Source organism: Bidens hawaiensis, unplaced genomic scaffold, assembly GCF_021521415.1.
Source record: "Bidens hawaiensis isolate Kalapana, Puna unplaced genomic scaffold, B.hawaiensis_p1.1 tig00013983_1, whole genome shotgun sequence".
In the NCBI taxonomy this organism is placed as follows: Eukaryota; Viridiplantae; Streptophyta; class Magnoliopsida; order Asterales; family Asteraceae; genus Bidens; species Bidens hawaiensis.
In genome coordinates, this window is record NW_027492197.1 from 555825 (window position 1) to 567471 (window position 11647).

Below are 11647 nucleotides of genomic sequence, written 5' to 3' on the forward strand. Positions count from 1 at the left end.
TTAGCGCTTCACGGGAGGCAACCCTTTTGCTGATGCGGTGTCTTGGAGGACATTCACGGAAGAAGACTTTGGTATCCTATTTCATGCGCACATTACCAGCTAAGTCTTTTCCATTATTTATCTTTTTATTTTTTGTTTTTATTTTTAGGTTTTTAGTTTTTTTGTATTCGACTTTATTTTATTTTTCGTCCTTATCCTTGCATTGAGGACAATGCAAAATTAAAGTGTAGGGACAGGATATTTGAGTCGTAGTTAACTTCATATATAAAAAAATGAAAAAAGTTTTGAAAAATGTCCTTTGAAATTTGGTCTTTTTACGTTTAAATGGGATATGAGGATACTTATCAGGAATCGGTTTTTCAAACTACTAATAATAAGATATAATTAAAGAACACTCACTTAACTTGGGATGTGTCGGTAGGTTCAGCCTTGAGAATGAAAGAGAAGTTTGATAGTTGGTTTAAACGATAAAATATGATTTTTAGCGGGATACATGTTAAGTCTGTATAAAATACGAGATGAAAGGTCGGGCCATACTTAAGCCTCATTTTTAGTTTGATTGCAGAAAATTATAAATTTTATAGAAATCTGAAATACGTTATCATATGATGCTTAGGTAGGTTTAACGTTAGAGTATGCCATGTAGCTGGTGATATAAACTTAAATCTAATACTTCTAGTTTTAGTGGTCAACACTTCATAGGCGTATGGTTTTATAGCCTTAAATCCTGTATTGATGGGATGCTCCGGGGTTCGGAGACCATAGGTCTGTATACGGTTTATCATCTGCGTATTCATATTTCCTAAGTGGATTTATGGATATTAAAAAAGCCTAAAAAGAGCAAACCTGCAGTTATCTGTCAATTATAAGTCATTAAACATGATCACTACGTGCTTTAAAAGTACAAATTCACTACTGACTTGATCATACATGCTGTTAGTCATATGAGATCCCCGTGCTCGCGTCTCATTACCTTTAAGAAACGGACCACACGAGAGACGTCATATGTAAGCCCTACAGATGAATTCGTGCATACTCACTTATGGTGATGGACTTTGGGGTGTTGCTTGATAACGGGGGTATGTCATGTAGTGGGGAACACTAGCTAGTTAGTTAAACAATTGAACCTTAATCGTATCTAATGGTTGCTTGGTAGACTTTGATGCTTAAACTTAGGTGGATAAACAATATCCTTGATCGTTTTAGCTATTCATGAAAAACATGCAACAAAGTTTTAATCTGCTATTTATGAGGTTTAAGTCAAGTTGGGGTGATTTGATCCGGTAAAATCTAAAAATAAAACGGGTCTTGACTGTGGTTCCACTAGATTATATAAAAATTATAATAATAAATAGTTGGATCTTACATGTCCTGGTAAAGACAAAGGCATGGGTTTAAGTGGACAACAATATCGGTGATCGCAGTTTTTGCGTTGTTCTAAATTTAAGATAACCTAATATGTTTTTATGATTGCATTTCTCCGATTCTGATCCCATTGCAATTAGATTTTTTCAGGGACAAAAAAAGATAAGTGTGGGGATATTTGATATAAGGCTAAATATATATAAATCCCTTGTATATTTAATATAATATTTTATTAGTTTTCGTTCGGTTTTATTAGAATTTATATATTACTAATTTATTTGAATAATGTAGGTACAAGGACTTGTTCGTGGTTAAAAAGGGCGAAAAACAAGCAAAAATGAGCTAAATCAGCGAACCGGAGCATTAGGAAACGAATCGGACCGCATCAGAATTAAACCGGACCGGTCAGACCAGCCCCTCCCATTTTTTTGGAACGCTGCGTGGCCACAATGGCTTTTCCCATCACGCGGCGCGACGGCGATCAGATTCCAGAACCTTCGATTTTTACCTGTTTTGGGTCGAGAAAACCTATTTAAACACCTCCAAACTTAACCTTAAGCATAACCTGAAAACCATAGCCGAATTTGGAGTTTCCTGGAGCTTAGGATTGCATATTTTGGCGGGTTTGAAGGCAAGGAATCATCCGGTGATGTGCTTATCATTCAAGGACGAAGACCACGGGCTTTATCAACTTTAATCTTCCGTTCTTATTTATTTTCGCTATGATTTCTTTTATCATTGTTTTGTTTGATTTATGATGCTAGGCTAAACATTATAGACTGCCTATGCTTATTATAAACCTTTGTTGATGTTTGATTTTGACTTGAGATTTATTTATCGTTATGGTTTTATGAACTAGTAAAAGGTTTAATTATATTAAATTGATGCATATGTGTGCTTAGTGTTGTTTGTTGAGTTTTATTATTCCAAGTTGCCTTGATTATTGTTTGTCATTAAGATAGGTTGCTACTAGATCATCTATTTTGTGTTTTTGACTATTTTATGATTAATTTCGAATAAGATCATAGGAATAATATTATTTAATTAAATAAATCTAAGTGTGCTGCTAACCTAAAATCTGTGAAGTGCTAGGTTATTGATAGATATTTATTATTTAATCTTGCTAGATTTAGTTCTTCGTAAGAAGTCCGTCTAGGATTGATTATCTAACATTGTCTATTAAATCAATTAGGTATATTCAATTTCCTTTGATTTCCGCGCTATAAGGTACGATTTCGTATAAAGGAACTAGTCCATAATTAATTAGGTGACCGTAAGAAAACTTGATTTATAAAACGTGTGCGTTAAAACTTATTAGAAACCCATAAGTGTCTTCTTAAGAAGGGTCAGGGTTCCTGTTCGGGTTTTCTCTTAAGCGTCTGTTTTACGATCCCAGTTCCATAACTAAATATTTTCCCAGTTAATTGATAGCTGAAACTTTGGGTATTCTAGCCTAGCTGGTTTTTCATCATCATCTGATTTCAAATATACTTAATTGTCTTTTGTTTATTTTACTTGTTTTTCTTAATTAGTTTAAAATTAGTATTTTAACTAAAACCCCCCTTAAACAAATAATAAATAAATAAGTCATGTCTGTAGTTGAGTCTAATTAGCTCATAAACGTAGTTTAAAGAGTCTCGTGGGTTCGATATCCGGACTTACTTAGCTTTACTAGAGTCGATCGGTTTACTTGTCGGTTAGTAGTTTAGTCGAGTTTTAGAGAGTTTAGCGTATTACTTAGTGTCTAGATTAGAGTAATTTAGTTAATAATTATTAGACTACTTTTAGTACATCAGGTGGTAGCAGCCTTAGTCCAAAAGTAATCGAGCGGCTTAGCGTTTGTGAATTGCTTGAAAGAGCAAACATTAGGGTTAACGGGAGCATTAGCGGCATTCTCGGTTTGGAGTTGAGAGATGAGTATTGGGAGTGCTTCCACGATTCCCTTCGTAATGCGAGACGACAGCTACGGCCAGAGTTGCCGACGCGACGGATACGGTTGATGAGACAGGAAGAGAAACTGCAAGGATAAAATGTGTAAAATTTATGAGACTTGGGTAAATATTGTAAATGTATGAGTTTGTGTAAATTGATACTTGTGAGTTTCATTTAACAATTTGAGGTTAGGATTTTGGTTGAGGTTGAGAATTCAGCACTTATGTAAAAAGGTTTTATCATAGTTAACATTACGAGGAAAAATAAATAAAATAATAAAATAATAGGATAACTTAAAATTGAAATATAGGGTTTCGTTTGTTGGTTATGATTTCATGAACCACCATGGTTCCTTCCAACAAAATGAAAATATCGAAAACCAAATACAATTTGTAGAAATATTCACGTATTAGCTTCAACAAAATCGACTAAAATTGAGTTATGAGGGGTGTTGAGGTAAATGGTTGAAGTAATTCGGGAACTACCCCGTATTTTTATACCTCACCATCCATTCAACTAAAAAAAACACAATGCGGAAAACCGAGTTTAGCCACATATCACCGTGAATTCGGTCATAAATTAAGGGCATGATCGTCACATGACCACGATTGATACAATGAGGTAGAAGATTCGTGAACGTTTGATGTGATACGCTTTCGCCTATTATGTGAGAGCATATACGGATCTAGATCTTGTGATTACATCGGTGTTCTTGTTGATTCGTTATACGATTAGGCTGTGTTTATGTTTGTAGGTGTAGTGTGTGTATTGAGATGGCAATTGGACAGAGTAACGAGAGGATTTCAAGGATAAATCAGAACTATCTATTATGAAATACATTACAGGGGGTATATATAGGAGATGACCCTATTCCTTAGGATAAGCATAACGAATAGGTCATTCGTTACAATTACTTTAACGAATAAACATACTTATTCGTTAGTACATTAAATGATAGCGAATGGCCCTCATTCGTTAAACATGGTTAACGAATGCGCTTATTTAGACGAATGTGTTACATTCGTTACGGAGTAACGAATGTAACTTACAATAGAGCGAATGGTCTTTTTACCATACTTACATTATAACCCCTATACTTTAATCTATTACATTAATAATCCTGATAAAGATCGAGACGTACAAAACATGTGTCAACAAACTCCCCCTCGTCTCGAGCTCTTTATCATTTATATGCGTAACAGACTCTAACAACCTTCTGAAACTGCATAGCAAACTCGTAGTCGCATACGTTAGCAAACCTGATCTGACTTGTAAATAACGCATCATTGTCAGATTCAGATAAATTAACCAGCCACATTGGATCAATAACACGTATCGTCTTCATGTTTGAACCATGACCGAATACAATAACCGCTTCACCTGTATGATTGTCGTAGTACCAATAATTAAACGAGATGAACAGACTCTGAGGAAATGTCTTCATTGGAACCCTCTTCATCATCTTTGGCTGCTTTACTTGTAATATCATCTTCCTTCAGCCTGTGCGTGTATCAATCTCATCGATATACTTGTGAGTAGGCACCTATGGCTTGAGGAACTTGAAACCGAAACGGGTTTCATGTAATAATTGCTTATAGAACCACCCAGCCCACTGATCGTTCCCACGATTAACGAACGGTCTATTTGCTAGTGTTCTCACATCCCATCTGGGCATAGATAAGATATCGTGTGGGCACTTGAAGTAATAAATACCGTGCTCCCATTTAACGATGTATACTTTAAGTTCTGAATCAAACTGCCATGCCACCAAATCACCTCTCACATCTTTAGCTGGCTTGTACTTCTTCATTTGGTATGATGATGCTCGAGCCTTTTCAACTTTGACTTCTTCTCGTTCATGATAACGAAAGGTCTCGATCATTTTGTTCATCTTTGCAACATTATGTTCAAACATACCATCCAAAGCACATTTACGCTTCTTCTCAGTAACAGAGACATGACTTGTTTCAGCAGCTTTAAATTTATCTTTTTCTTCCCGCAAACGACGTTCTGCTGCATCAAAATGCTCAGTAATGAAAAACGGAATACCTGAGTCATTGATGTTGTCGGTGTAGAACTCAGGGTACTCCTCAGCAGTTACGTCTTCAACCTCTACCTCATCAAAATCAGGCACATTCCCGTGTGGAATGCCTGTATTAGTACTTTCTTCTATTTCAACATCCACGTCCACACTCTTTCCCAACACATCCACCTCTTCTTCATTTAGATCCAAAAGCAAGGCAATTTGTTCTTTTGTTAATGAATGATCAACAAATTCACCTTCTTCGATCTCGTCCACATTCACCATACTATACACTATTCCATTCATTCCCACAAATAAAATCATGTTTGTTGGAATGACATCAATCGGTTTACCTCTCGTGTAATCCTTGCACGGTACTATCTGCAACTGATTATCTCCAGATCCACTAGCACTCACATCAGTCTTATTTCCTGCCGACGGTGTGGAACTTCCGCCCGGTTGCTGATCTACCCCACCACCTGTACCATCTTGATCATCTTCATTGTTCTTTAACTTCTTTAACTCATCTTTTTTACATGTAAACTGAAGAATGATCTCATCCTGTTTATCCAATCTCTCCCCCTGAGCAGCAATAAGGGCTTGAAGTTCCCTGTTTTCACGTTGAGTGAACTGAATATGACGCAACAAATTTCGTTGTGCTAACTCATGGGCCGCTCTATCAGCTTGCATTTGAGTCTGTTGAAGATGCAACAGATTCATCATATGAAACCATTGAGTCTGAAGATTCAAGCCGAAGAAATTTGGATGAACTGGTTGCAACGGACCCTAAGGACGATTAAATGTCATAAACGAACGCTCAGGTCTCGGCAACTGTGTCGGTGTAACAGGAGTAGCAGGAGTAGCAAATTGTGGTTTAGGCATCCGTGCCAACACTGTTTGTAATATATCTCCAAAGAAAGGATCAGACCTCACAGTAGTAGCCAAAGTCATAGTAGGAGGCATAGGAGAAGTAGGCATTTGCACAGGTGTCGGAGAACGAGGAAAATCTGTAATTGGAGGAGGAGTAGGATATCGTGGAATTCTCTGTTGAGCTGGAGAAGCAGTAATAGGAATAATTGAAGCAGAAACAACAGTAGACAGCACAAACGGTTGACTAGGTATCTCTATACCCGAACCCCTTCTAACCTGTTGTTTCTTGGGTTTCTCCCCCTTTTCCACCATTGGTTCTTTCCCTTTACGCTTACGTTTCTGTTCATAACTTAACTCAACTTGTGGTCCTGGACCACCATTACCACCATCATCTCCACCATCACCACCTTCACGTTCTGAATCAGAATCATCGTGAATCCAACGATCATTAGATGGTGCAACATAATCAATATTAATCAAATGACCAATCAAACGTTTGAACTTTGGTCGATCTGCCAGACTCTGACCTCTATAAGATCTCAACCGTCTCATAGTTTCTTCGTTCATGTGTTCAAGCTTCATAACATCAGCTTGATCTTTCTCCAAGTCCGGCACTAAATCATTAATTATCATTTGTAGAAATCTTGGATACATTAGAAATTTATGTTTGCTTGTAATGTTCTCTTTCAAATGATAATAAACCAATTCTGAGAAGTTGAATGGTTTATTCAAAACGAGAGCAACGAAAGCGGACTGAAGCATTACTCGGCACTCGTCAAATCCTCCTTTACGTCCGCCGAGGTAATGAATCAATACATGAAGCAAATACTTGTATTGTTCACACAAGTTTGCTTTGTTATACATTGACTTTCCTAGATCACCGTTATACTTTACCCTTCCAAATAATCCACGTATCAATGTTCTAGCAAACTCACACCTGTCATCCATTGTGTCATTAAACCCTAATGAATCTCTGATTATACCCACATCAATCACCACCCGTTTTCCTTGAATTACTGCTTCAATTTGATTTTCTACTTCATTGAGTCTAGCAGTATTCCAGAATTCACGAATTATCTTCTGATAGACAACCACACGAGTCGAGATTGCCTTGTAAATTCTCGAGCGTATCAGAAAGCTAATCATACCCCCAAAGATAAGAGTATCTTCAAACTTAGGCTCAAGATAGGCACAAATGTTGTGGCTTTTGTTCCATGACAGCATTACAGGAGCTTGAATAGGTTCAGCTTGAACCTCAGGCTGTAGCACTGGATTATCTTCTGGTTGTTGCTCTGGAACAGGGTTTTGAATATTCTCGTCAGCCATATCTTTTTAACAAACAAATATTAGTAAAATATTCAAAAAATATAATACTGAGTAACAAATGTCTATCTCATTCGTTAAAATTTAAACGAATTAGACATTCGTTATACATTAACATGTTACATTCGTTACAAATAATGAATTAACCTCATACGTTAACTCTATGATTAACGAATCATTTTTTAACGAATCACCTCTGATTAGTTATCCTCTTCTTATACCTATTCGTTATCAGCACAATACCTTATTCATTGCATTTAACGAATCAAATACTCATTCGTTAACAAATTAACGAATCTGATTAACATTCGTTATACTGATAACGAATCTGACTTTTTAAACAATTTGACTATCAGAAGTCCACTTTGTACATTTGACTTAGTGAAGTCAAAGACGACGAACATCAGCGTCGAAACTTTTGATTATCCATTACAATTACGAATTAACCTTATCAACAATGATCGGAATCCTGTTTAAACCACTAGTCATTTGTCATTTATCCAGAATTTAATCAGTTAAGAGTTTTCTAATCTGTTGACTGTTCGATTCAAATTCAGATTTACAATTAATCAATTAACCCATAAAACAACGATGAAAACCCATGAATCTCATATCATTGTGATCGTTAATACCTGTAGAATGTAAAGATGTTAATCAATATCGGTAATAAGCAAGCAAACGATTCTGGGAAAAATTTGCAATAGTTCGTTTAGGGTGATAGTGAAATAGGAAAATGGCGAATGAAACGACATTCGTCTGTCTTTGGGATTATAAACCCCAATAATTTCACACACCCCGAGGTCATTCGTTCAAATTTGAACTAACGAATGGCCTCATTCGTTAACTTATGATCCTTATTCGTCAAGATTTTAAACGAATAGAATTCACATTCGTTTAAACTTTAACAAATATATGTTATTCGTTAACTTTTCTAACGAATAAAAGTGCCATTCGTTAAGCTCTTAACAAATGATACATTAATTAATTCCATTCGTTAATGGTCACACGAATGTCTTCCATTCGTTACGCACAACGGAAGTGAATGAAGATATAACAAATAAAAAAACTTATTCATTATGTTTAAATAACGAATGGCTTTACATTCGTTAAACCTTTTAACAAATCACCAAATATCCTTAGCAAATGAGACAAAAATCTCATTAAGGAATTAAATAATCATTAAAACCAATTAGGGTTTTAACAATGAATTAAATAATCAATTAAATCCACTTTAGGTTTTAATTGCATACATAAAGATACCCAGTCACCATTGATCGGTAATACTTAACTTAAACGGATTTTTACGTTAAAATCACAACTGATACCAATTGTTAGTTACGTTAAGTACGATTAACTTAAAATTTTGGGGATCAATCTTTTTCTTTTTCTTTTGAATTATTCGCTAGCTTGGTAAATCGAAACTAAAGCAGAAATGCAAAAGAAATAAAATCTTTTTGGATTTTCGAAAATTTTCAATTAACAAATGACAAACAAGAATATAAATTAAAACTATATTAATAAAGCGGTACATATTTTTGTGAGTTGAGCAGGGAATCATATTGATAAAAATGTCACTAAGTAACACTTCAATTTCAATGATTATTATACACGTAATCCAACGATGATTGCAGATATAATTGTCCTTTTAAACTTTTCACAGACTTGTCGGAAACTTTACGATATGCTTTAATTTGGTTCAATTAGGCACAAAACCATATGTGGACCCCATCAATCAGATATAACATTTCTATCTCTTATACAGTGAATTTCAGATGTACGGTTTTCTTTGATTTTCCAAATTTTGATTAACTATGACTCAGGCAAAAATAATAAAAGGAAAATAAAGCAGAACGTCAAAATTTTCCCTTAAGATCGGTATTACTACACGCGGATAAGGTTCCATTTCAACAAAATAAAAAGTTAAAAAATGAGTTGAAGTTGCATAAATACTTAACTCTCAATTCGGATAATCCCATATTATCGTGCGGAGAAAGTCCAAGATTTTATACGAAACACCAAGAAAATGAAGCAAAATACTCAAATATTAACTCTTAGGTCGGATAATCTTATCGCGCAGGAGAGGATCCAATATTTGAATAAAAATAAAGAAAAAATAAAATTGAATTTCTTTGCAAAATAAAATAAAACCAAAGCAGAATTTTCTTCAAAAATGAAAGCATGCACACACAGTAATCATTTTGACTTTTGACTTTTCTTAAATCAGATATAGTATCAATCTTTCAAGATGTAATTCCACTAGGTTCGACATTCATTATCTTTATATCTTATCAGTTCCTATATAGTCTGTCAAGCCTATCTTCGTATATCATATTGCTGGCCTTACGATAATTTTTAATTTAGTTTATCCATGTACTAGATCAATCCCGTCAATATACTATAATTTTCCCTTTTTGCTTCAAAACTCATTTTGAGGAGCATTTTTCATTGTTTTTGAAATTTTTCAATATTTGAATGTTTTTGGAGTTTTTAAATTCTCTGTACAAACTGAAAACACAATATTTTTGGCTTTTATATTTTTCTCCCCCTAAAAACAATAAAAATCGAAACAAAACATGAAAAAATGATTTAACCAAGCTTTTGAATATCTTTTAAAGTTTTTAAACCATTTATACCCAGCAGATATTGAAAACGTGTTTTGTCAAACGCTTTGGTATAAAGGTCAGCCTTTTGAAAATCCGTGTGAATTTTATCAATTGATATTAGTTTCTTTTCAAAACAATCACATATGAAGTGATAACGGATTTCAATATGTTTGGTTTTCGAATGGTGAACCGGATTTTTGGTGATTGAAATTGCAGCAGAATTATCAATATAAATGGGAGTAGTAAGAAACTTCAAACCGTAATCCCGCAAGTGTTGCTGGATCCAGAGAACCTGTGAGCAGCAACTCGAGGCTGCCACATACTCCGCTTCAGCTGTAGAAGTTGAGACCGTTGTCTGCTTCTTACACTGCCAGGAAACAAGCCGGTTTCCTAAAAATTAACATCCCGCTGTTGTAGACTTGAAGTTGATTTTGCATCCTCAGTAGTCCGAATCAATGAAAGCGGTGAGATCTAACTTATCGTCTTTGGGGTACCATAACCTGATGTCTGGATTTCCCCTCAGATAATGTAAGATACGGTTTACTGCCGCCAAGTGAGTCACTCGGGGACTCGATTGGTACTTAGCACACAAACAAACAGCAAACATAATATCAGGTCACGATGCAGTTAGATACACGAGAGAACCAATCATAGCACGATACAGGGGTAGGATCAACAGTATCCTCTAATTCATCCGGTGATAAATTGTGACCCACTGGAAGAGTTGTCAAAGGAATATTGCCGTCAGATATCTTGAATCGGCACAAGACATCGTTCACATATTTAGTCTGATGGATAAAGATCCCGGAATCAGACTGGTGAACTTGCAATCCTAAGAAAAAGTTCATCTCTACCATCGAGCTCATCTCGAATTTGGTTTCCATCGTCTTTTCAAAATCTTTACACAAGCTGTCGTTTGTCGAACCAAAAATTATATCGTCCACATAGATTTGGACGAGGAGCAAATCATCACCCACGTTCTTATAAAATAATGTACAATCCACAGTCCCTCTCGTGAATCCACTTTCTAGCAGATGGTCAGCCAACGTGCTGTACCAGGCTCTCGGGGCCTGGTGTAAACCATAAAGAGCTTTGTTTAATCGGTAAACACGCTCTGGAAGGTCTGGATTCTCGAAACTTGGAGGCTGCTTCACATACACTTCCTCATGAATAGCTCCATTCAAGAACGCCGATTTCACGTCCATTTGATAAACCTTAAAATTTTTATAGGCTGCATAGGCAAGAAAGATACGTATAGCCTCCATTCGTGCAACCGAAGCATATACTTCGGTATAATCTATGCATTCTTGTTGATTAGAACCAAGTACGACCAATCGTGCCTTGTTTCTCACGATTACTCCGCGGTCGTCCTTTTTGCACTTAAAGACCCATTTAGTTGGAATCCCCTTTGTCGCGTGATCGGGTTTATCAATTAATTCCAATAAACCTAGTCATATGAACTGTTGCAGCTTCTCCTACATAGCTTCAACCCAAGATGGTTCCTTGAGTGCCATTGTGACACTTTTCGGTT